Genomic DNA, 24,101 nt, shown 5'->3' with positions numbered 1-24,101 from the left:
TCATTCTGTCAGCAGTTTCTTGCTGTGTATAACGATTTTCAGCAGGACGTGCTATCTCAGCCGAAAGTTTCTGAGGTGAAACATCTTTTGTTTTCCGCATAACCTCATTTTCTATGGAGACTCCACGATTTATTCCTATAGCTAAAAACATGCTCGTTCACAAGTCATATAATGTCTTGTTAATGTAGCAATAAGTTGATAGAATAAATAACAAGCCGAAGTACACAACAGAAACATAAAACATTACTGTAAGCATAGTTTCAAAGCACGTACACAGACATCTAACACCAACACGATTTGGAGGGAAAATGACAAATGTTACCAACAGTGAAAAATTCAGTGATCTGTGAGCTGCTTGGAAGGGAAATTTGGTGACATCAATCAAACCATTAAAACAAATTAATTATTACACATTTCTCTCCTATTTTTACGCCAGAAAGTATCAAGAATAATCGTTTAGTCTCACTCCACGCGATCTGATGAAACTGAATGATTACTTCTATAAATGGACACCAGCACAACCGGAATAAAAATTAGGTTGCTGCATTCCACCTAAGTAATAATGATGCCCAAAGAAAGCTACCTCTGGATCAGTCCTTGACATTCAAATAACAGTGCACCATGCTATTAAGATTCAAATGGCTCTGAGCACTATGGGACTTAACATCTTTGGTCATCAGTCCCCTAGAACTTAGAACTACTTAAACCTAACTAACCTAAGGACATCACACAACACCCAGCCATCACGAGGCAGAGAAAATCCCCGACCCAACCGGGAATCGAACCCGGGAACCCACGCATGGGAAGCGAGAACGCTACCGCACGACCACGAGATGCGGGCTGCTATTAAGAAACTTGACTGAAGAGTAAATCTACTTCGCTAAATTTTTGGAAGCAGCTGGTGTGCGGACTAGTACTGCAGATATTATTAACAACATCGGGAATCCGATACATCCACATTTAAAAAAAAAAAAATCATTATAGGCCTACGATAAATCGAAAAAAAGATATCGACGTAATGACCTATAAAAATAACGGCGGCACATTGTAAGTATACTGACAGTTTTACGGCTGTATATCTAAGTACTGATTTATTATTGGATATCCTGTACAATTCTATACATCATCCAGCTAGCAGCTTGCCTATTCCCCTTAGAGCAAAACTTAAAAGGAAAGTGGTGCATGTTCACACTTGGCCATAAACACTTTGCTAACAATGGTAGCTACGGGTAAGTGCCACAGTAAACGGCGTCCGATGGGTCCGACTTTCGGTTCTGTCTCATATCGGATTCGTCCGGAACATTTCATGCGAATTTCTCTGTTTTTTTTTTCCCTTATCTGCAAACGCCGGCGACCTAGTATACATTACTGATGACAAAAGTGAGACGTTATTGTTGTTGATGTTGTTGTGGTCCAAACACTGCTTTGATGCAGCTCTACATGCTACTCTATCCCGCGCAAGTCTCATCATCTCCGAATAATTACTGCAACCCACATCCGTCTGAACGCCGGCGACCTAGTATCACTGCGTGATGAATTTAAACGTTGGATATTACGTCAGAATCTCCCCTCACACGTCTTTGCACACCGCAAGGGCAAATCTTGTAATTTAGATTTTTTGTTCATCAGTTTCAGCCCCCCCCCTCATGAACCATGGACCTTGCCGTTGGTGGGGAGGCTTGCGTGCCTCAGCGATACAGACAGCCGTACCGTAGGTGCAACCACAACGGAGGGGTATCTGTTGAGAGGCCAGACAAACGTGTGGTTCCTGAAGCGGGGCACCAGCCTTTCCAGTAGTTGCAAGGGCAACAGTCTGGATGATTGACTGATCTGGCCTTGTAACAATAACCAAAACGGCCTTGCTGTGCTGGTACTGCAAACGGCTGAAAGCAAGGGGAAACTACGGCCGTAATTTTTCCCGAGAGCATGCAGCTTTACTGTATGATCGTACATGGAGACCAAGAGATGAATACACTAAGCAGATTTAGAAGGATGTAGGTTGCTGTAGGTACTGGGAGATGAAGCTTGCACAGGATAGAGTAGCATGGAGAGCTGCATCAAACCAGTCTCAGGACTGAAGACCACTACAACAACAGTTTCAGGAACTGTTTTAGAAGAATACCGATCTGAAGATCGCTATCTGCATTAAAACTGTTTTTATTTTTATTTTTTTTAACATTTGCTTTGTTACTCCTTCACATCGCAAATCTTGTTATTCTATTCATATCGACACCCTCCCCTCCCCCTCCCCAGTGCCAGAGGAATCGCAATTGTTCTTTTGTGACACATATACATGCTTCACACAATCAAAGAGAAAGACTGGACGACAAAAGCTCAAAACGTAGGAAGATTCCTACACACAGTGAAAGAGAAATTATGCTCTACTCCCCTTTCAACAGAACAATTTAAAAATATTTACCTTAAATTGAGCAAAGAATATAAAGTACAATAAATATATCGGCACTAGATACTGCCATTTCGATATCGATATATCGACATATTAGTGATATGTACATAACGTAAATATCGATATACACTCCTGGAAATTGAAATAAGAACACCGTGAATTCATTGTCCCAGGAAGGGGAAACTTTATTGACACATTCCTGGGGTCAGATACATCACATGATCACACTGACAGAACCACAGGCACATAGACACAGGCAACAGAGCATGCACAATGTCGGCACTAGTACAGTGTATATTCACCTTTCGCAGCAATGCAGGCTGCTATTCTCCCATGGAGAAGATCGTAGAGATGCTGGATGTAGTCCTGTGGAACGGCATGCCATGCCATTTCCACCTGGCGCCTCAGTTGGACCAGCGTTCGTGCTGGACGTGCAGACCGCGTGAGACGACGCTTCATCCAGTCCCAAACATGCTCAATGGGGGACAGATCCGGAGATCTTGCTGGCCAGGGTAGTTGACTTACACCTTCTAGAGCACGTTGGGTGACACGGGATACATGCGGACTTGCATTGTCCTGTTGGAACAGCAAGTTCCCTTGCCGGTCTAGTAATGGTAGAACGATGGGTTCGATGACGGTTTGGATGTACCGTGCACTATTCAGTGTCCCCTCGACGATCACCAGAGGTGTACGGCCAGTGTAGGAGATTGCTCCCCACACCATGATGCCGGGTGTTGGCCCTGTGTGCCTCTGTCGTATGCAGTCCTGATTGTGGCGCTCACCTGCATGGCGCCAAACACGCATACGACCATCATTGGCACCAAGGCAGAAGCGACTCTCATCGCTGAAGACGACACGTCTCCATTCGTCCCTCCATTCACGCCCTTCGCGACACCACTGGAGGTGGGCTGCACGATGTTGGGGCGTGAGCGGAAGACAGCCTAACGGTGTGCGGGACCGTAGCCCAGCTTCATGGAGACGGTTGCGAATGGTCCTCGCCGATACCCCAGGAGCAACAGTGTCCCTAATTTACTGGGAAGTGACGGTGCGGTCCCCTACGGCACTACGTAGGATCCTACGGTCTTGGCGTGCATCCGTGCGTCGCTGCGGTCCGATCCCAGGTCGACGGGCACGTGCACCTTCCGCCGACCACTGGCGACAACATCGATGTACTGTGGAGACCTCACGCACCACTTGTTGAGCAATTCGGCGGTACGTCCACCCGGCCTCCCGCATGCCCACTATACGCCCTCGCTCAAAGTCCGTCAACTGCACATACGGTTCACGTCCACGCTGTCGCGGCATGCTACCAGTGTTAAAGACTGCGATGGAGCTCCGTATGCCACGGCAAACTGGCTGACACTGACGGTGGTGGTGCACAAATGCTGCGCAGCTAGCGCCATTCGACGGCCAACACCGCGGTTCCTGGTGTGTCCGCTGTGCCGTGCGTGTGATCATTGCTTGTACAGCCCTCTCGCAGTGTCCGGAGCAAGTATGGTGGGTCTGACACATCGGTGTCAATGTGTTCTTTTTTCCATTTCCAGGAGTGTATATTTGGAAGATGTATCGATATATTCATGTTTTACCAGCAACCCTAGTACCCAGAATGAGATTTTCACTCTACAGCGAAGTGTGTGCTGATAGGAAACTTTCTGGCGGTTTAAAAGGGTGCCGGACCGAGACTCGAACTCGGGACCTTTGCCTTTCGCGGGCAAGTGCTGTACTAACTGAGCTACCCAAGCACGACTCACAGCCCGTCCTCCTCACAGTTTTACTTCTGCTAGTACCTGGCAGGTAGCTCAGATGGTAAAGCAGTTGCCTGCAAAAGGCAAAGGTCCCGTGTTCGAGTCTCGGTCCGGCACACAGTCTTAATGTGTCGAACTTTATGGGACATAACTGCTAAGGTCATCAGTCCGTAAGCTTACACACTGCTTAACCTATATTATCCTAAGGACAGACAGACACACACCCGGGACTCGAACCTCCGCAGGGACCTGCCGCACAGTTCGTTACTGCAGCGCCTCAGTTTTATCTGCCAGAAAGTTCCAGCCCTAGTGTGTAAGACAATACTCTACAATCTGCTGCACTCTCTCTTGTGTATTCTGCTGGAGAATGACGCGCATCTGTGTGGGGGAATAGTAGCCACACAACGAACACTGGTGTACAGCTTAATGGAGCCATGCGAGCTATCACTGGTATTGTCAGGTCTACCCTCAGTCAGTGGGCGCCAGTCTTAGCTAATATTGCTCCGCTAGATCTGAGGAGGAAAAGCGATTACTCAGAACTTGCTCAAAAAGATTACTTCTCATAAGACCTTTCCTTTGTACGCTGCCCTAGAAGATCCACCAACAACTTTGAAATCATGCTACCACCCTGGGTTAATTTAGAATAGCGGTTTCCGACATGGGGCTAATTACCCCCTGATGGGTAAAATGAAATTTTCTGAGGGGTAAAAAGTAAATGATTCGGTTCTGTTTTACTCAGGAAACTAAACTGTTTTCAAAAGATTTTTACAATTTAGTAAGACTCTAATACTGATTATTGAAGTTACCAACAATTACTTTTTCTCAATTAGTAGCATTAATGCCACATAGGTTACATGTTCCCCGTACAGTCCACCCACTTCACACACATGGTGTGCTTTGTGCTGTACATCTCCTCACGAACAGGCTACGAAGGCCCAAAGGTACCGACCGGCCGCCGTGTCATCCTCAGCCCATAGGCGTCACTGTATGCGGATATGGAGGGTCACGTGGTCAGCACACCGCTCTCCCGGCCGTATGTCAGTTTCCGAGACCGGAGCCGCTACTTATCGATCGAGTAGCTCCTCAATTTGCCTCACAAGGGCTGGGTGCACCCCGCTTGCCAACAGCGCTCGGAAGACCGGACGGTCACCCATCCAAGTGCTAGCCCAGCCCGACTGCGCTTAACTTCGGTGATCTGGCGGGGACCGGTGTTACCACTGCGGCTAGGCCGTTGGCTTGTGCTGTGCATCGGTGATGATAAAAGTGAGGCACACACGTAAGAAATGCTAAATATCACAAAAAAAGTCTTCTCGATTTGTAGATAGTACCTGCAGTACAATCCACACATAGTTTCATCAATCGCTTCGACATAGGAAACTGAACCAATTGACAACGCGAGACAGCGTAAAGTTCTGAACATAACGTAATTATTATTATTATTATTATTAGAGTGCTTGGACACAAAGCATTAGCAGCCTGAAGTCTTCCAATTTCTGTCAGTTCCGAAGTAAGGAGTGCAGCAATGAAGTGATTTTAGAACAGTAAGTATAGTGCACACATTTGAAATTCTTTGATTTTAAATGGAGTTCCAATGTAGAGAGGAGTAATGTAAGCGAAGTATGTAGTAGATAGCTTTCCTAGGGAAAGGGGGGGGGGGGGGTTCGCACTTAAAATGCGCCACGAATTCCTTCGTAATTCATTCTAACACACACACACAAACTTAATATCATTTATATTTCATCATTTTAAAAACAAAAAAATGTGACAACAAAAGTCTGCCATTCTTTAGTTTAGTTCGGTGCTAACGTTGGTGATAATGTGACGGAGAGAGGGGGGGCGGGACAACATTGGAACGAACATCCACCCAACAACGCTCACCTAGTAGTCGAATTAAATCAGATGATGCTGAGAGAATTAGATTATGAAATGCGACAAAGTAGTAACTGAATTTTGCTATTTGGGCAGCAAAATAACTGATAATGGTCGAAGTAGAGAGGATATAAAATATAGACTGGCAGTGGCAAGGAGAGCATATCTGAAGAAGAGACATTTGTTAACATTAAGTATGGATTCAAGTGTCATGAAGTCTTTTCTGAAAGTATTTGTATGGAGTGCAGCCATGTACGGAAGTGAAAATGGCTCTGAGCACTATGGGACTCAACTGCTGTGGTCATCAGTCCCCTAGAACTTAGAACTACTTAAACCTAACTAACCTCAGGACATCACACACATCCATGCCCGAGGCAGGATTCGAACCTGCGACCGTAGCAGTCCCGCGGTTCCGGACTGTAGCGCCTAGAACCGCTCGGCCACTCCGCCACTCCGGCCGGCGCGAGCGACGACCTCAGCAGTTTGGTCCCGTAGGAATTCACACACGTATGGACATTTTTGAACATATTTCACGCGAAATTCCTGTTTCCATTTCAAATGTAATTTCTCAATTATCTATATTTTATGAAAATGCTTAAATTAACGCAGATAACCCTGACGTCCTTCTGCAAGGACGACGTAACTCAGTGTTGAAATTATTTATTTTTGCGTATAACGCATTGTTGCAACGCACTGTGACACATTGTAATATGAAGTAAACAGAGTCAGTTGCGTGCTGCGAAAGTCAACTTGACGCTGTCGTCCAGAGTGGGCGAGACACTGTGTCTTGAAGGTAGGGTCAATTTTACCATGGACGAACTGACTGACCTTGTCATCGATGGGTATGTAAATTTTCTTTCATATTGCGTCACTTATTCTGAAACTTATCATATAACATCTTACAGAATTAACCTATATTATTTATGGGTTCACATTACGACTGAAAGTTTTCGTCAGTTGTACTTCAATAATGTTTTCAACCGTCCTTCCAGAAGGACGTCAGGGTAATATGTTGTCATTTTGTATTCACAGAATACGATGTACACTTGTGGAACTTTTGGATATGTTAGAATCAAAAGATGAGATAATACGTAATACTGGTGTGAATGTAACATTACATCTCCTCTAAATTCAACTGATGACGTAACAGATTAAGATTCGGGTGCTGAAGAAAATCCAAGTGTAGATGAATTACCAGCAAGTCGGCTCAATGCTACTGCGCTACATGACCTAAAAGAGAGGGGCGTGGAAGCAACAGGAACAGTAAGAAGCAGAGTTAAGAATTCTACTCTATCATCTGTCGATAAAAGAAAATAGAGGATCATACGAAATTTGTTCTAACTCAGCATCCGGGATTTCCATTGTATGATGGAATAACAACAATGTTGTTACTGGAGCCACCAACTTCGACAGAGTGCAACCACTTACGCACTGTAGCAACATTTTGTAGCGAACAAAAGAAAAGGATGAACATGCTTCAACCTAACTCATTACACTCGTACAATACTCATATGGGAGGCACAGATCGAGCTGACCAAAGTGTATCCCTATATAGATGCTCTGTAAGAGGGAAAAAGTGGTATTTCCCGATCATTGCACATTTCATTGACATTGCAGACAAAATGCCTGGGATCTTTACAAGCACAACGACCAACACTTAGATCACCTGACATTTCATCGTCGAATTGTCACTGCAATTCTTGAAAGTAACAAAAGACTCACTACCAGCAGAGAACGTCCTAGTAACAGGGCAAAACTAGATTCTACATTTGATGGAAGAGAACATTATGTTGCTGAATTACCAACGGACGGGGTAACAAAAAAGAAGAAGCAGCCGAAATGTCGAAGTTGACACAAAAAACTACTACTATGTGCGTAAAAGGTGACGAACTACTTCATGTTTGTTGCTTTTTGTCTTATCATATTAGTGCATAAAATATGTGTATAGGTTATCTTCTTTATTTTTTTGTATTTATTAGCTGTTTTAGCCCATAATTCAAATTTATTTATGTTTATTTGAAAGTATAAAAACCAAAACAAGTTAGTTGCGCAATGTCATATACTTTAAAAACATGTTCCCTTATTGTCCTGACGTCCTTCTGAAAGGACGCCCATTTTTGGAAATACTAAATAAAAAAAATACTCAATTGTTTTTACTCTCTTCCTTACAACATTGTGAATGAATGTAGATAAGATATAAATCAATTTTGTAAAATAAATAATTCAGGACTACCTGGGTTAAGAAAACAATATAATTTTAAAGAAAAAACGAAAAACCAAGCACTCTTTATTTAGACTATGTCCATTGTTTTATACCACAGATGTAGCTATGCGTCGTAGAAACATGTAAATTGCTGAGCGGTTCTAGGCGCTTCGGAACCGCGCGACTGTTACGGTCGCAGCTTCGAATCCTGCCTCGGGCATGGATGTGTGTGATGTCCTTAGGTCAGTTAGGTTTAAGTAGTTCTAAGTTCTAGGGGACTGATGACCACAGCAGTTGAGTCCCATAGTGCTCAGAGCCCTTTGGTGGCTTCGTGGTTTCTGGTGTTGATCGACTCTTTATCAACGTAGCAGATGACAGTGCAAGTACTGAAATGTATTTCTCAAATTCGGACAAGAAAGGAGCTAAGAGATTACCACACGATTGACAGTAATTAATACTGTCAGTGGTTTCAGTATTCAACAGTACGGTGAAATCACTGCAATATGCTTTTGCATCACACATAGCTCGCTCAGAAAAAATACCCTGTGTTTACGTTGGGAATTTTCATCACTCTCGTCTGTAATTAGAATGCTATGTGAGGTGACAACGAGAGCATTTTACGCCTTTCGTCTGGTCACCTAAGAAGCGTACTGGAGTTTCTCCGAATATTATTTCACTCTCTTTAAAAATTAAATGTCATTCGATGCTACATTGTTCTCTGTTCGTCTCTTTTTGCGTCGGAAGTTCAGCTGTTCACATCATTGCAGGTTAGATGGACCGCTGGCTGGTCAGTGCTGTCCACGTTTAATGCGCCCGTAAAGCTGTTGTCCCGCATTATCGCACCTTCTGTGTGCGTGTAAAGGCGCGTTTACACCGAGTTCGCAACATTGCTCACAACATTGTTCGTGGCTAGTATTGGACTACCGATGTTGGCAACATGTTCGCAACACAAAATCAATGTTCCACGGCTGCGTCGGTAGAGATCAAAGAAACATTGTTCGTGGCCTGCTACCACTAAATTCCGCTACGCAGCGCTGGTGTTCGTTGGCTCTGAGTGAGTGTTTTGGTGTTCGTTTTGCTGGAGTGTAGTGGTGCGTTTATTTTATGTCCCTTCATTTTTATTTGAAATGGAGTGGTCACGAGACAAAATTTTCCAGTTGATATCGCTCTGTGAGGCAGAGGAGTCGCTGTGGAATGTACGTTGCGCAGGTTACAAAAGTACTAAAATCAAACATGATTCATTACAAAAAGTTGCTGCGGCGCTTGGCACCTGCGGCAGTGACGTGGACAAAAAAATTGAATCTCTCTTCTCTCAGTACCGAAGAGAGAAAAGAAAAATACAGGAAATTTAAAAAAATCTGGATGTGGTACTGACATGCTTTACGAATCGCACTAGTTTGTATTTAAATATCTACGTTTCCTGGATGATATGGAACTCTTTCCTGATGCCAGAAAACGAGAGTAACAACAAGTTCCCAGGGGTTCCTTTTCTGAAATTTGTGTCTTTCTCTGAAACAGCTGGTCCTATAATATTCAACAAAATTTCAAAATCTGACGGCGACATCCTGTGAAGTTACGAAAGCCAGAACCGTCTTCCAAATTCAGGTCACAAAGCATGTCATTCCCGCCACGTCTTCTACAGTAGCGTTTTGGTCCACCGACGACGACTACATCGTTTGCTTCGTCTATTTATTTCGTTAAATATTATTAATGCAGCACCAAATGTCATTAATACTTCCTTTCCACTTGACATTGCGTATCTCTTGATGTGAATACACAAAGTAACCTGACAGTTCACCGCAGCGGACTATGCGAATACGAAGAAATGTTGGTCGCTAGTGTAAACGGAAATGTGAACAACGAACAATGTTGCCAACATGTTGAGGGAACACGTTGCACACAACGTTCTGAACAAAAACATGTTCTGAGCTCAATGTAAAGGCGCCTTAACACAGCATAAAACGTATCCTAATTATCGTACTTGGCTGTACTGGTCACAACTCGGCTTCTGATGCACGTGAAACGAACCCCAATGAGATTCAAGGAAACGCGGAAGAATACGTGGCGTAATGTTTACATCAGGTTTATTCTTATGTTGAACGGAGTATAGCAGTGTGTAACATTAATTGTGAAACAGCCTGTACATTACGGTAGCGACAAATAACGTTAAACGCGGAAGATGACAAAGTAGGTCTGGTACCGCAAAGCGGAACTACCAGGAGGAACCCGGCAGCGCGGGTAATGAGTGTTTATTGCCCTACGGTACTCCTGCGCTCAGCAATTATTATTATATTTTATCTCGAAGACACAACGGTGCCAGCAGAGGGCCGCGTAGCGGTGCCACAGCGATGCCGCACGCCGCTTCACAACAGCCAGCTGGCGGAAACAGCTTTTTGCTACTTGGCGGGAGGGGGAGGGGGGGGGAGGGAGGAGGAGGGTTAGTCTGGAGCGCAGCTCACAAGGGGAGGCCGCCAATTGTGAAATTCAGATTCGATTCATACTGCGCATAATAGAAGCTCATGGCCAGAGGAGTAATGTGGCAAAGCACCAAGATGCACTTCTCAGCCGTTGTCGAGAAAATCGACAGTTAAAAGAAACCGTTGCCGTGAAATATTTCCCGGCTATCAGTTGCAACAATTATGCATATAATAAGTTGTTGAAAGTCGTTCGTCGGGGAAAAACTGTCAACTTTGAACATCATTATGTTTTCCGCAAAGTTGTATTTCACAAATGTTATTGTCTTCATAATGTTAACCACGTATAGTTAACGGAAGACGTAGAAACGATATTCCGAAACGAATACGTATAGCGTTAAGACGTAGAAACGATATTCCGAAACGAATACGTATAGCGTAAGTCAAACGTTTGAATTAGAATAGAGACCCCACGAACACAAATTTGCTGTGGCAGGTATGAAATATAAACTCCGTTACTCGCTCGTTGCACTTGAAGGCCAGATGTTGAATGGGCCGAAACGAGCCGCCGCATAACAGCGTAGTTGCCTGCTAACTTCGAAAGACGGTAGATGCGGTCCCTAGCGAAACTTATAACATCGCCGAAAATCTGTGCGGACGGGAGAGCTTTTGTACAGCCAGTTAAACATACAAAAAACTAATAATAAAAAAATTGCATGGCGCGAGATTCGATTCGGCGACCTTCGGATTACGAACCCGAGCGCTTACCGCTGCGCCACGACGCTGTAGAAAATCATTAATCGTAGAGAGTATTTCACCGCAACGGTTTCTTTTGACTGTCGATTTTCTCGACAACGGCTGAGAAGTGCATCTTGGTGCTCTGCCACATTACACCTCTGGCCATGAGCTTTTATTATGCGCAGTATGAATCGAATCTGAATTTCACAATTGGCGTCCTCCCCTTGTCAATTTAAAAAGAAACCTCCCGCCCACTGTACCGTTAACTGCCGCTACCGCCGACTCACAATACTGTTGTTCTGGGCGTCGGCCCTTTTAAACGTTAGCTGAAGCCATCGAGTAAATATCAGGCATTTTAACGGTGTGCAGGCATTCGCCACGCCGGACATTTGCCACGATTTTAACTGCTCCGAAGCGTTGGGACTCTTGTCTCCTCCTCCTCATCGCTTACTGAGCCTTTCCGCTGGTATACTTGAGATAGGACCAGAATCTCTTTGAATTTTCCGCCACATTTCTAAAGGGAGATTCGGTGTAGAAACTATTACATGCATCCCGCATTGAAATCCGCACCAAATTTCGAGCCTCAGTAAAACTTCGCCAATCTTGACTTTGCCTTCGTCCAAATTATACTTGCCTTTTTCGGTGCTCCTGCAGCAGCTTTCTGTCATGTTTTGTGTACCATGGGAGATCAGTTCCGTCTCTTATTAATTTATTTGGTATGAATCTCTCGAGTGTTGTTGATACTATTTCTTTGAACTTAAGCCACACTTACATAGCTGGGAAGGATTGGAGACTGCCTCTTACAAGGGAACCTCCCCATCGCATACCCCCTCAGATATAGTTATAGGCCTTGCTCAAATTGACCACTTCGTCAGCCTCGCCGCTGGAAGGAGGTTCTGCTCACCAGATTGCACATCGGGCATGTTGTTGTTGTTGTTGTTGTTGTTGTGGTCTTCAGTCCGGAGACTGGTTTCATGTAGCTCTCCATGCTACTCTATCCTGTGCAAGCTTGTTCATCTCCCAGTACCTACTGCAACCTACATCCTTCTGAATCTGCTTAGTGTATTCATCTCTTGGTCTCCACGATTTTTACACTCCACGGTGCCCTCCAATACTAAATTGGTGATCCCTTGATGCCTACCAACCGTTCCCTTCTTCTAGTCAAGTTGTGCCACAGACTCCTCCCCAGTTCTGCCCAATACCTCCTCGTTAGTTATGTGATCTACCCATCTAATCTTCAGCATTCTTCTGTAGCACCACATTTCGAAAGCTTCTATTCTCTTCTTTTCTAAACTATTTATTGTCCATGTTTCACTTCCATACATGGCTACACTCCATACAAATACTTTCAGAAACGACTTCCTAACACTCAATGGCCCTTTCAAACATGGCTTCCTCCTCCGTCGTGAGGCTCCACCACTCTGTGAAATTTGTGGCGTACCGCTCTCAGTTCAGCATATTGTGGCTACGTGTGCCCCATACAGTGATATTAGGGCAGCCATCTGTCTCGCTGGAGATCTGCCCACCATCCTCGCAGATACTGATATTAGTGTTACACGGATGATGAAATTTTGTAAACTGCCAGGACTCATCCCTAAATCGGTAGGGAAGGGCGGCGGACTTTAATACAATATAAACTGCTCCGCATGTGGGGACAGCCCATGAGATTTGCATGTTAACTTTTCGTCAGGGCACTGATTACCATTACGTCAACTGCCCCCTCATCCCAAATCATCGCCATCATTTTCACCTCCAGTCGCTGTGCATGAAGTTACTCTGTATGGTGAAACTTCACCTCCACAAACATACGTTTTTCCTACTGCCAGGTACTACATATCAGCGACCTCAGTAGTCATCGTGAGAGAGCAGAATGGGGCGCCCCGCGGTACTCACGGACTTCGAACGTAGTCAGGTGATCGGGTGTCACTTGTCACACACCTGTAAGGGAGATCAGCACACTCATAAACATCCCTAGGTCCACTATTCCGATGTGATGGTGAAGTGAAAACGTGAAGGGACACGTACAGCACAGAAGCGTACAGGCCGACATCGTCTGCTTACTGACAGAGACCGCCCACAGTTGAAGAGGGTCGTAATTCGCAATAGGCAGACATCTATCCAGACCATCACTGAGGAATTCAAAACTGCACCAGGATCCACTGCAAGTACTATGACAGTTAGGGGGGAGGTGAGAAAACTTGGGTTTTTGTGGGCGAGCGGCTGCTCATAAGCCACACATCACGCCAGTAAACGGCAAACGACGCCTCGCTTGGTGTAAGGAGCGTGGTCGTGTTTTTCATGGAGGGCGCTTGCACCCGTTGTTGTTTTGCGTGACACTATGACAACACAGGCCTACAATGATGTTTTAAGCACCTTCTTGCATCCCACTTTTGAAGAGCAATTCGGGGATGGCGATTGCGTCTTTCAACACGTGGAATGGGTTACACGACAATAACATCCCTGTAATGGACTGGCCTGGCAGAGTCCTCACGTGAATCCTATAGAACACCTTTCGGATGTTTTGTAACGCCGACTTTGTGCCAGGCGTTATCGACAGACATCGTTAACTTTCCTCAGTGCAGCACTCCGTGAAGAATGGGCTGACATTCCCCAAGAAAGCTTCCAGTACCTGACTGAACGTATGCCTGCGAAAGTGGAAGCTGTCGTAAAGGCTAACGGTGGGCCAACACCATACTGAATTCTAGCATTACCGTTTTGACGCCACGAACTTTTAAGTCATTTTTAGCTAGGTGTCCGGATACTGTTGATCACATAGTGTATGTATGAGTAGATATGGTTGTCCGGGAGCCGTCTTCTGGTAAACACTTGTGTTAAACGGAGATGATCAAATTTCTACCAAAATAAAGAAATTCAACGGTTGATGGGTTCTCGTGTCGTTGACGAAGAGCGATTACAGTATTAGGTATTTTGTGAATGTTGGTAAATTGTGAGTGATTTATTTAAGGAGATATTTGCGTGTGAAGATTTCATGTGGTGCATAAACTCCTCGTGGCGTGTTATTGCGGATTACGAGACATAATGGCATGCACCCCTTTACAATAAACCTACAGAACGACTCAGTGTGTCAATTAATAAGTTGTTTAAGGACACTCAGAATACCGGGTCGAACTAAGTATCTTCTGCTGCTTTTAGGCATGAACTTGTAACAGACAAACGCCCGCATCTCGTGGTCGTGCGGTAGCGTTCTCGCTTCCCACGCCCGGGTTCCCGGGTTCGATTCCCGCCGGGGTCAGGGACTTTCTCTGCCTCGTGATGGGTGGGTGTTGTGTGATGTCCTTAGGTTAGTTAGGTTTAAGTAGTTCTAAGTTCTAGGGGACTCATGACCATAGATGTTAAGTCCCATAGTGGTCAGAGCCATTTGAACCATTTGGTGCTGGAGGTGCAGATGCCACATTCGGCAGTTCTGTGCGTTCACCTCATCCGTCACAGAAAAAAGAGCTTCGTCTGTCCATAGGATGGTCAGGGCCAGCATTCGTCAGCTTCAGTCCTTGCGAGAAAATGGAGAGCGAAGTCCATACGTCGTTGTGGGTCCTGCGGCACAAGCTGCTGTACGATATGGATCTTGTACGGATACCATTTGAGAATGGTTCGACGCATCTTTCATGCAGTGGACCACGGGATGTTCAACTGTCGTGACACAGCACGCGTACTGCCTGACGATACGTTGTGGCCGTGCGGTTCTAGGCACTACAGTCTGGTGCCGCGTGACCGCTACGGGCGCAGGTTCGAATCTCGCCTCGGGCATCGATCTGTGTGTTGTCCTTAGGTTAGTTAGGTTTAACTAAGTTCTAGGGGACTGATGACCTCAGATTTCAAAGTCTCATAGTGCCTAGAGCCATTTGAACCATTTTTGAACCTGACGATCGGGGATTCCGCGCAGCGTTCTCTGCCACTGCGTTAGGGATTTCATGAACCACCTGTGGTGCAACCGATCGTCGGCCTCTTCCCAGAGAGACGTCTCGTTCTCCACTTGATTCGAACTGCTACGTCATTCTCCGTACAGCAGGTGGAGGAAAACAGGACCCTTCCATAATCATTTCAGCCGGCGATATTCTCCAAGTGCAGCTGCAGCATTACTTTTGTTTTGATAATACAGCTTCACCAGTAATGCCCTACTCCTTTTAGCCGAGCTCATGTTGACACGTCAACAAGTACGCTGCGACAGGTCAGGTGTGTTTGTGTAGTAATTGACGGAAACTCATCCAGTAAAACAGAAGTGATATCAGGCGTTCCCCAAGGCAGTGTTATAGGCCCTTTCCTGTTCCTTACCTATATACACAATTTGGGAGACAATCTGAGCAGCCGTCTTCGGTTGTTTGCAGATGATGCTGTCGTTTGTCGACTAATAAAGTCATCAGAAGATCGAAACAAACTGCAAACCGATTTAGAAAAGAAATCTGAATGGTACGGAAAGTGGCAGTTGACCCTAAATAACGAAAAGTGTTAGGTCATCCACATCAGTGCTAAAAGGAACTCGTTTAACTTCGGTTACACGATAAATCAGTCTAATCTAAAAGCCGTAAATTCAACTAAATACCTAGGTATTACAATTTCGAACAACTTAAATTGGAAAGAACACACAGAAAATGTTGTGGGGAAGGCTAACCAAAGGCTGCGTTTTATTGGCAGGACACTTAGAAACTTTAACATACCTACTAAGGAGACTGCCTACACTACGCTTGTCCGTCCTCTTCTAGAATACTGCTGCGCGGTGTGGGATCCTTAACAGGTAGGACGGGCTGAGTACATCGAAAAAGTTCAAAGAAGGTCAGCACGTTTTGTATAATCTCGAAATATGGGAGAGAGTGTCACAGGAATGATTTGGGCTGGAAATTATTAAAAGAAGGCGTTTTTCGTTGCGACGGAATCTTCTCACCAAATTCCAATCACCAACTCTCTCCGCCGGCCGCGGTGGTCTCGCGGTTCTAGGCGCGCAGTGCGGAACTGTGCGACTGCTACAGTCGCAGGTTCGAATCCTGCCTCGGGCATCAATGTGTGTCATGTCCTTAGGTTAGTTAGGTTTAAGTAGTTCTAAGTTCTAGGGGACTGATGACCTCAGATGTTAAGTCTCATAGTGCTCAGAGCCATTTGAGCCATTTGAACCAACAAAATATTTTGTTGACACCAACCTACATAGAGAGTAATGATCACCAGGATAAAATAAAGAAAATCAGAGCTCGTACAGAAAGATATAGGTGTTCATTCTTTGCACGCGCTATACGAGATTGGAACAATAGAGAATTGTTAAGGTGGTTCGGCGGTGGTGGTTAGTGTTTAACGTCCCGTCGACAAGAGGTCATTAGAGACGGAGCTCAAGCTCGGGTTAGGGAAGGATTGGGAAGGAAATCGGCCGTGCCCTTTCAAAGGAACCATCCCGGCATTTGCCTGAAACGATTTAGGGAAATCACGGAAAACCTAAATCAGGATGGCCGGAGACGGGATTGAACCGTCGTCCTCCCGAATGCGAGTCCAGTGTGCTAACCACTGCTCGGTGAAGGTGGTTCGATGAACCCTCTGCTAGGCACTTAAACGTGACTTGCAGAGTATCCGTGTAGATGTAGATTACGAATCACGATGACTGATCACGGAACCTGTTGGCCACAGTTGTAACTGGACGGTGGCGCTGTGACGCATGGAAATCATGCACCCCACCCTCTGGACGTTAATGCTACAAGGTTTGGTCCTCGTATGGTTTAATTATAACCAGCCGACAGATGAGCTACAAAGTTGGAACAGAGTGTTAACTGACAGTGTAGTAGAGTTGTGGAGCCCGTTGTTGCAGTACGATCCGGCGACAGATTGCACCCAGGAAGCAGAGAACAGAGACGGGACGTCAGCTGTGTGATGTGCCCGACTTGCTCTCACTGAAGACTCGCGGGCGCAGCAGCAGCGCGTGGCCGACGCGATAACGCAGGCTGACTTCCTGACCCCGCGCGCCTCTCAGATAGCAGGGGCGGCCGTTGCTCTGCGAAACCAAGTCGACACCCTAAATCTAGTCTGCTGGTACGTCTGCGTTGGACCGTCTCCAGGGGCACACCGCTAGCTGACTGTGGTAAAGCCAACCTTACACGGGACGAGATAGTTAACGTGGAGCTGAACGAGTTTTGTGACGTCACTTCCTGCTACACCACACTGAGACAAGACAATGGGGCCTGATACACTCCCGTCATAAAAACGAATATATATACACTCCTGGAAATTGAAATAAGAACACCGTGAATTCATTGTCCCAGGAAGGGGAAACTTTATTGACACATTCCTGGGGTCAGATACATCACATGATCACACTGACAGAACCACAGGCACATAGACACAGGCAACAGAGCATGCACCATATCGGCACTAGTACAGTGTATATCCACCTTTCGCAGCAATGCAGGCTGCTATTCTCCCATGGAGACGATCGTAGAGATGCTGGATGTAGTCCTGTGGAACGGCTTGCCATGCCATTTCCACCTGGCGCCTCAGTTGGACCAGCGTTCGTGCTGGACGTGCAGACCGCGTGAGACGACGCTTCATCCAGTCCCAAACATGCTCAATGGGGGACAGATCCGGAGATCTTGCTGGCCAGGGTAGTTGACTTACACCTTCTAGAGCACGTTGGGTGGCACGGGATACATGCGGACGTGCAATGTCCTGTTGGAACAGCAAGTTCCCTTGCCGGTCTAGGAATGGTAGAACGATGGGTTCGATGACGGTTTGGATGTACCGTGCACTATTCAGTGTCCCCTAGACGATCACCAGAGGTGTACGGCCAGTGTAGGAGATCGCTCCCCACACCATGATGCCGGGTGTAGGCCCTGTGTGCCTCGGTCGTATGCAGTCCTGATTGTGGCGCTCACCTGCATGGCGCCAAACACGCATACGACCATCATTGGCACCAAGGCAGAAGCGACTCTCATCGCTGAAGACGACACGTCTCCATTCGTCCCTCCATTCACGCCTGTCGCGACACCACTGGAGGCGGGCTGCACGATGTTGGGGCGTGAGCGGAAGACGGCCTAACGGTGTGCGGGACCGTACCCCAGCTTCATGGAGACGGTTGCGAATGGTCCTCGCCGATACCCCAGGAGCAACAGTGTCCCTAATTTACTGGGAAGTGACGGTGCGGTCCCCTACGGCACTGCGTAGGATCCTACGGTCTTGGCGTGCATCCGTGCGTCGCTGCGGTCCGATCCCAGGTCGACGGGCACGTGCACCTTCCGCCGACCACTGGCGACAACATCGATGTACTGTGGAGACCTCACGCGCCACTTGTTGAGCAATTCGGCGGTACGTCCACCCGGCCTCCCGCATGCCCACTATACGCCCTCGCTCAAAGTCCGTCAACTGCACATACGGTTCACGTCCACGCTGTCGCGGCATGCTACCAGTGTTAAAGACTGCGATTACCAGTGTTAAAGACTGCGATGGAGCTCCGTATGCCACGGCAAACTGGCTGACACTGACGGCGGAGGTGCACAAATGCTGCGCAGCTAGCGCCATTCGACGGCCAACACCGCGGTTCCTGGTGTGTCTGCTGTGCCGTGCGTGTGATCATTGCTTGTACAGCCCTCTCGCAGTGTCTGGAGCAAGTATGGTGGGCCTGACACACCGGTGTCAATGTGTTCTTTTTTCCATTTCCGGGAGTGTATATATATATATATATATATATATATATACAGGGTGTTTCAAAAATGACCGGTATATTTGAAACGTCAATAAAAACTAAACGAGCAGCGATAGAAATACACCGTTTGTTGCAATATGCTTGGGACAACGGTACATTTTCAGGCGGACAAACTTTCGAAATTACAGTAGTTACAATTTTCAACAACAGATGGTGCTGCAAGTGATGTGAAAGATATAGAAGACAACGCAGTCTGTGGGTGCGCCATTCTGTACGTCGTCTTTCTGCTGTAAGCGTGTGCTGTTCACAACGTGCAAGTGTGGTCTGGACAACATGGTTTATTCCTTAGAACAGAGGATTTTTCTGGTGTTGGAATTCCACCGCCTAGAACACAGTGTTGTTGCAACGAGACCAAGTATTCGACGGACGTTTAATGTAACAAAAGGACCGAAAAGCGATACAATCAAGGATCTGTTTGAAAAATTTCAACGGACTGGGAACGTGACGGATGAACGTGCTGGAAAGGTAGGGCGACCGCGTACGGTAACCACAGAGGGCAACGCGCAGCTAGTGCAGCAGGTGATCCGACAGCGGCCTCTGGTTTCCGTTCGCCGTGTTGCAGCTGCGGTCCAAATGACGCCTACGTCCACGTATCGTCTCGTGCGCCAGAGTTTACACCTCCATCCATACAAAATTCAAACGCGGCAGACCCTCAGCACCGCTAACATTGCTGCACGAGAGACATTCGCTAACGATATAGTGCACAGGATTGATGACGGCGATATGCCTGTGGGCAGCATTTGGTTTACTGACGAAGCTTATTTTTACCTGGACGTAAACAGAACTGGCGCATATGGGGAACCGAAAAGCCCCATGTTGCAGTCCCATCGTCCCTGCATCCTCAAAAAGTACTGGTCTGGGCCGCCATTTCTTCCAAAGGAATCATTGGCCCATTTTTCAGATCCGAAACGATTACTGCATCACGCTATCTGGACATTCTTCGTGAATTTGTGGCGGTACAAACTGCCTTAGACGACACTGCGAACACCTCGTGGTTTATGCAAGATGGTGCCCGGCTACATCGCATGGCCGACTAATTTCCTGAATGAATATTTCGATGGTCGTGTGATTGCTTTGGGCTATCCGACACGTACAGGACGCGGCGTGGATTGGCCTCCCTATTCGCCAGACATGAACCCCTGTGACTTCTTTCTGTGGGGACACTTGAAAGACCAGGTGTACCGCCAGAATCCAGAAACAATTGAACAGCTGAAGCAGTACATCTCATCTGCATGTGAAGCCATTCCGCCAGACACGTTGTCAAAAGTTTCGGGTAATTTCATTCAGAGACTACGCAATATTATTGCTACGCATGGTGGATATGTGGAAAATATCGTACTATAGAGTTTCCCAGACCGCAGCGCCATCTGTTGTTGGCAATTGTAACTACTGTAATTTCGAAAGTTTGTCTGCCTGAAAATGTACTGTTGTCCCAAGCAAATTGCAACAAACGGTGTATGTCTATCGCTGCTCGTTTAGTTTGTATTGCCGTTTCAAATATACCGGTCATTTTTGAAACACCCTGTGAGTTACCAGTTCGTGGCGCCCTCCATTGGTAATGCTGCAATTCAGTACGCCGTTGGCCCACAATTAGCCTTGATGACAGTTTCCACTCTCGCAGGCATACATTCAATCAGGTGCTGGAAGGTTTCTTGAGGAATAGGAACCAATTCCTTACGGAGTGCTGCACTGAGGAGCGGTATCGTTGTCGGTCGGTGAGGCCTGGCACGAAGTCGGCGTTCCAAAACATCCCAAAGGTGTTCTGCAGGATTCAGGTCAGAACTCTGTGCAGGCCACTCCATTACATGGATGTTACAGTCTTGTAACTCCGCCACAAATCGTGCATTATGAGCAGGTGCTCGAACGTGTTGAAAAATGTAATCGCCATCCCCGAATTGCTCTTCAACAGCGGGAAGCAAATAGACGTTTAAAATACGAATGTGGGCCTCTGCTCTAAGAGTGCGACGCAAAACAGCAAGGAGTGCCAGCCCCCTCCATAGGGAACACGACCACACCATGACACCACCTCCTCCGAATTTTACTGGTGGCACTACACTCGCTGGTAGCTGACGTTCACCGGGCATTCGCCATACTCACACCCTGCCATCGGATCGCCACATTGTGTACCGTGATTCGTCAATCGAAACAACTTTTTTCCACTCTTCAATCGCCCAATGTTTACGCTCTTTCCACCGAGCGAGGTGTCGTTTGGCATTTACCGGCGTGATGTGTGGCTTATGAGAAGCCAACGACCATGAAATCCAAGTTCTCTCACCACTTACAGTGGATCTTGATGCAGTTTGGAACTCCTGTGTCATGGTGTGCATAGATGTCTGCCTCTTACACATTACGACCCTCTTCAGTCGCTGTCAGTCAACAGACGAGGTCGGCCTGTACGCTTTTGTGCTGAACGTGTCCCTTCACGTTCCCAGTTCACGATCATGTCGGAAACAGTGGACCTAGGGATGTTTAGGAGTGTAAAACTCTCGCTTACAGACGTATGACACAAGTGATACCCAATCACCTGACCACATCGACGTACGTGAGTTCCGCGGAGCGCCCCATTCTGCCCTCTCAAGATGTCTAATGACCACTGAGGTCGCTGATATGGAGTACCTGGCAGTAGGTGGCAGAACAATGCGCCTAATATGAAAAACATATGTTTCTGGGGGTGTCCGGATACTTTTGATCACAGTGTATAAATGCCAGTAGTGCTCTTCACGGATATGCGTCCGGATTTCATTATCCTGACGTCACGATATTTCGAAGGTCCACGTTGTGCAGACGCAATTACGAGAGAATTCTGAAACTGTGGTTTATTAAGTGGATTAAGTGAAGAGGCGAGGGAAAGTAAGGGCAGCATCTTATATAAAAAAGCACAGCCGCGATACAAAATAAGCATGTCTTCACTTACGTTGTTCCAAAGCTCATAGCATTTCTCGTTTCGCCAGCTATCGATGGTGCTTAAAAACTACGTTCTTTCATCGAAAAAGTCTGTAGTTAATAGAATAATAAGAGGGTAGATAATGAAGCTTTTGCATAATAACCATACAGCAAAAATCACTCCTCTTTGTGTGCTGTCATTTGCCACAATGTTATCACGATATCTAACCGTTTATTGAATATGAGGAATGCTGTGAATATTTCATTGTGGCTTTATCGTTGGAACGGTGACATTCACGCATCGTACAGCCGTTACGGCGCCTTCCGTGACCACCAACGGCGTACGTCGGCCTCACATTATGCCACCCCGAAACAGCAGGGAAGTTCCTCCTTGCTGCGCTCGCTGGGCAGTGTGACTAAGGCGTTCAGTCTGCCTGCAAACACGTTTCCGACGAGTGTCTGGTTGAAGGCATATGCGACGCTCATCGGTGAAGAGAACGTGATGCCAATACTGAGCAGTCCATTCGGCATGTTGTTGGGCCCATCTGTACCGCGCTGCATGATGTCGTGGTTGCAACGATGAACCTCGCCACGGACGTCGGGAGTGAAGTTGCGCACCGTGCAGCCTACTGCGCACAGTTTGAGTCGTAACGCGACGTCCTGTGCCTGCAGGAAAAGCATTATTCAATATGGTGGCGTTGCTGTCAGGGTTGTCATGAGCAATAATCCGTAGGTAGCGGTCATCTACTGCAGCAATAGCTCTCGGGCGGCCTGAGCGAGGCATGTCATCGACAGTTGCTGTCTCTCTGTATCTCCTCCATGTCTGAACAAAATCACTTTGGTTCACTCTTGAAACGGCTGGACATTTCCCTTGTTGAGAGCCCTTCCTGAAGCAAAGTAACAATGCGGACGCGATCGAACCGCGGTATCGACCGTCTAGGCACGGTTGAATTACAGACAACACGAGTCGTGCACCTTCTTCCTAGTTGAATGATTGAAACTGATCGGACCCCCTCTGTCTAACACGCGCAGCTCATGCGTGGTTCTTTCCATCTTTGGGCGGGTTTACTCACATCTCTAAACAGTCAAAGGGACTTTGTCTGTGATACTACACTCCTGGAAACGGAAAAAAGAACACATTGACACCGGTGTGTCAGACCCACCATACTTGCTCCGGACACTGCGAGAGGGCTGTACAAGCAATGATCACATGCACGGCACAGCGGACACACCAGGAACCGCGGTGTTGGCCGTCGAATGGCGCTAGCTGCGCAGCATTTGTGCACCGCCGCCGTCAGTGTCAGCCAGTTTGCCGTGGCATACGGAGCTCCATCGCACTCTTTAACACTGGTAGCAAGCCGCGACAGCGTGGACGTGAACCGTATGTGCAGTTGACGGACTTTGAGCGAGGGCGTATAGTGGGCATGCGGGAGGCCGGGTGGACGTACCGCCGAATTGCTCAACACGTGAGGCGTGAGGTCTCCACAGTACATCGATGTTGTCGCCAGTGGTTGGTGGAAGGTGCACGTGCCCGTCGACCTGGGACCGGACCGCAGCGACGCACGGATGCACGCCAACACCGTAGGATCCTACGCAGTGCCGTAGGGGACCGCACCGCCACTTCCCAGCAAATTAGGGACACTTGCTCCTGGGGTATCGGCGAGGACCATTCGCAACCGTCTCCATGAAGCTGGGGTACGGTCCCGCACACCGTTAGGCCGTCTTCCGCTCACGCCCCGACGTCGTGCAGCCCGCCTCCAGTGGTGTCGCGACAGGCGTGAATGGAGGGACGAATGGAGACGTGTCGTCTTCAGCGATGAGAGTCGCTTCTGCCTTGGTGCCAATGATGGTCGTATGCGTGTTTGGCGCCGTGCAGGTGAGCGCCACAATCAGGACTGCATACGACCGAGGCACACAGGGCCAACACCCGGCATCATGGTGTGGGGAGCGATCTCCTACACTGGCCGTACACCTCTGGTGATCGTCGAGGGCACACTCAGTAGTGCACGGTACATCCAAACCGTCATCGAACCCATCGTTCTACCATTACTAGACCGGCAAGGGAACTTGCTGTTCCAACAGGACAATGCACGTCCGCATGTATCCCGTGCCACCCAACGTGCTCTAGAAGGTGTAAGTCAACTACTCTGCC

At 47.2% G+C, this 24,101-nt stretch overlaps 1 protein-coding gene and 1 pseudogene across 3 annotated transcripts in view; both read right to left on the bottom strand.

Annotated features, from left to right (window-relative positions):
* Positions 1–24,101, bottom strand: part of LOC126295284 (procollagen-lysine,2-oxoglutarate 5-dioxygenase) — a 508,510-nt gene that overhangs the window by 351,785 nt on the left and 132,624 nt on the right. The window lies entirely within an intron of this gene.
* On the bottom strand, positions 5,271–5,388 carry LOC126295526 (5S ribosomal RNA; annotated as a pseudogene).

The sequence above is a fragment of the Schistocerca gregaria genome, chromosome 11 (genome assembly GCF_023897955.1).
Source record: "Schistocerca gregaria isolate iqSchGreg1 chromosome 11, iqSchGreg1.2, whole genome shotgun sequence".
In the NCBI taxonomy this organism is placed as follows: domain Eukaryota; kingdom Metazoa; phylum Arthropoda; class Insecta; order Orthoptera; family Acrididae; genus Schistocerca; species Schistocerca gregaria.
Note: the sequence above shows the minus strand (reverse complement) of the source record. Positions and strands in the feature narration are given on the sequence as shown.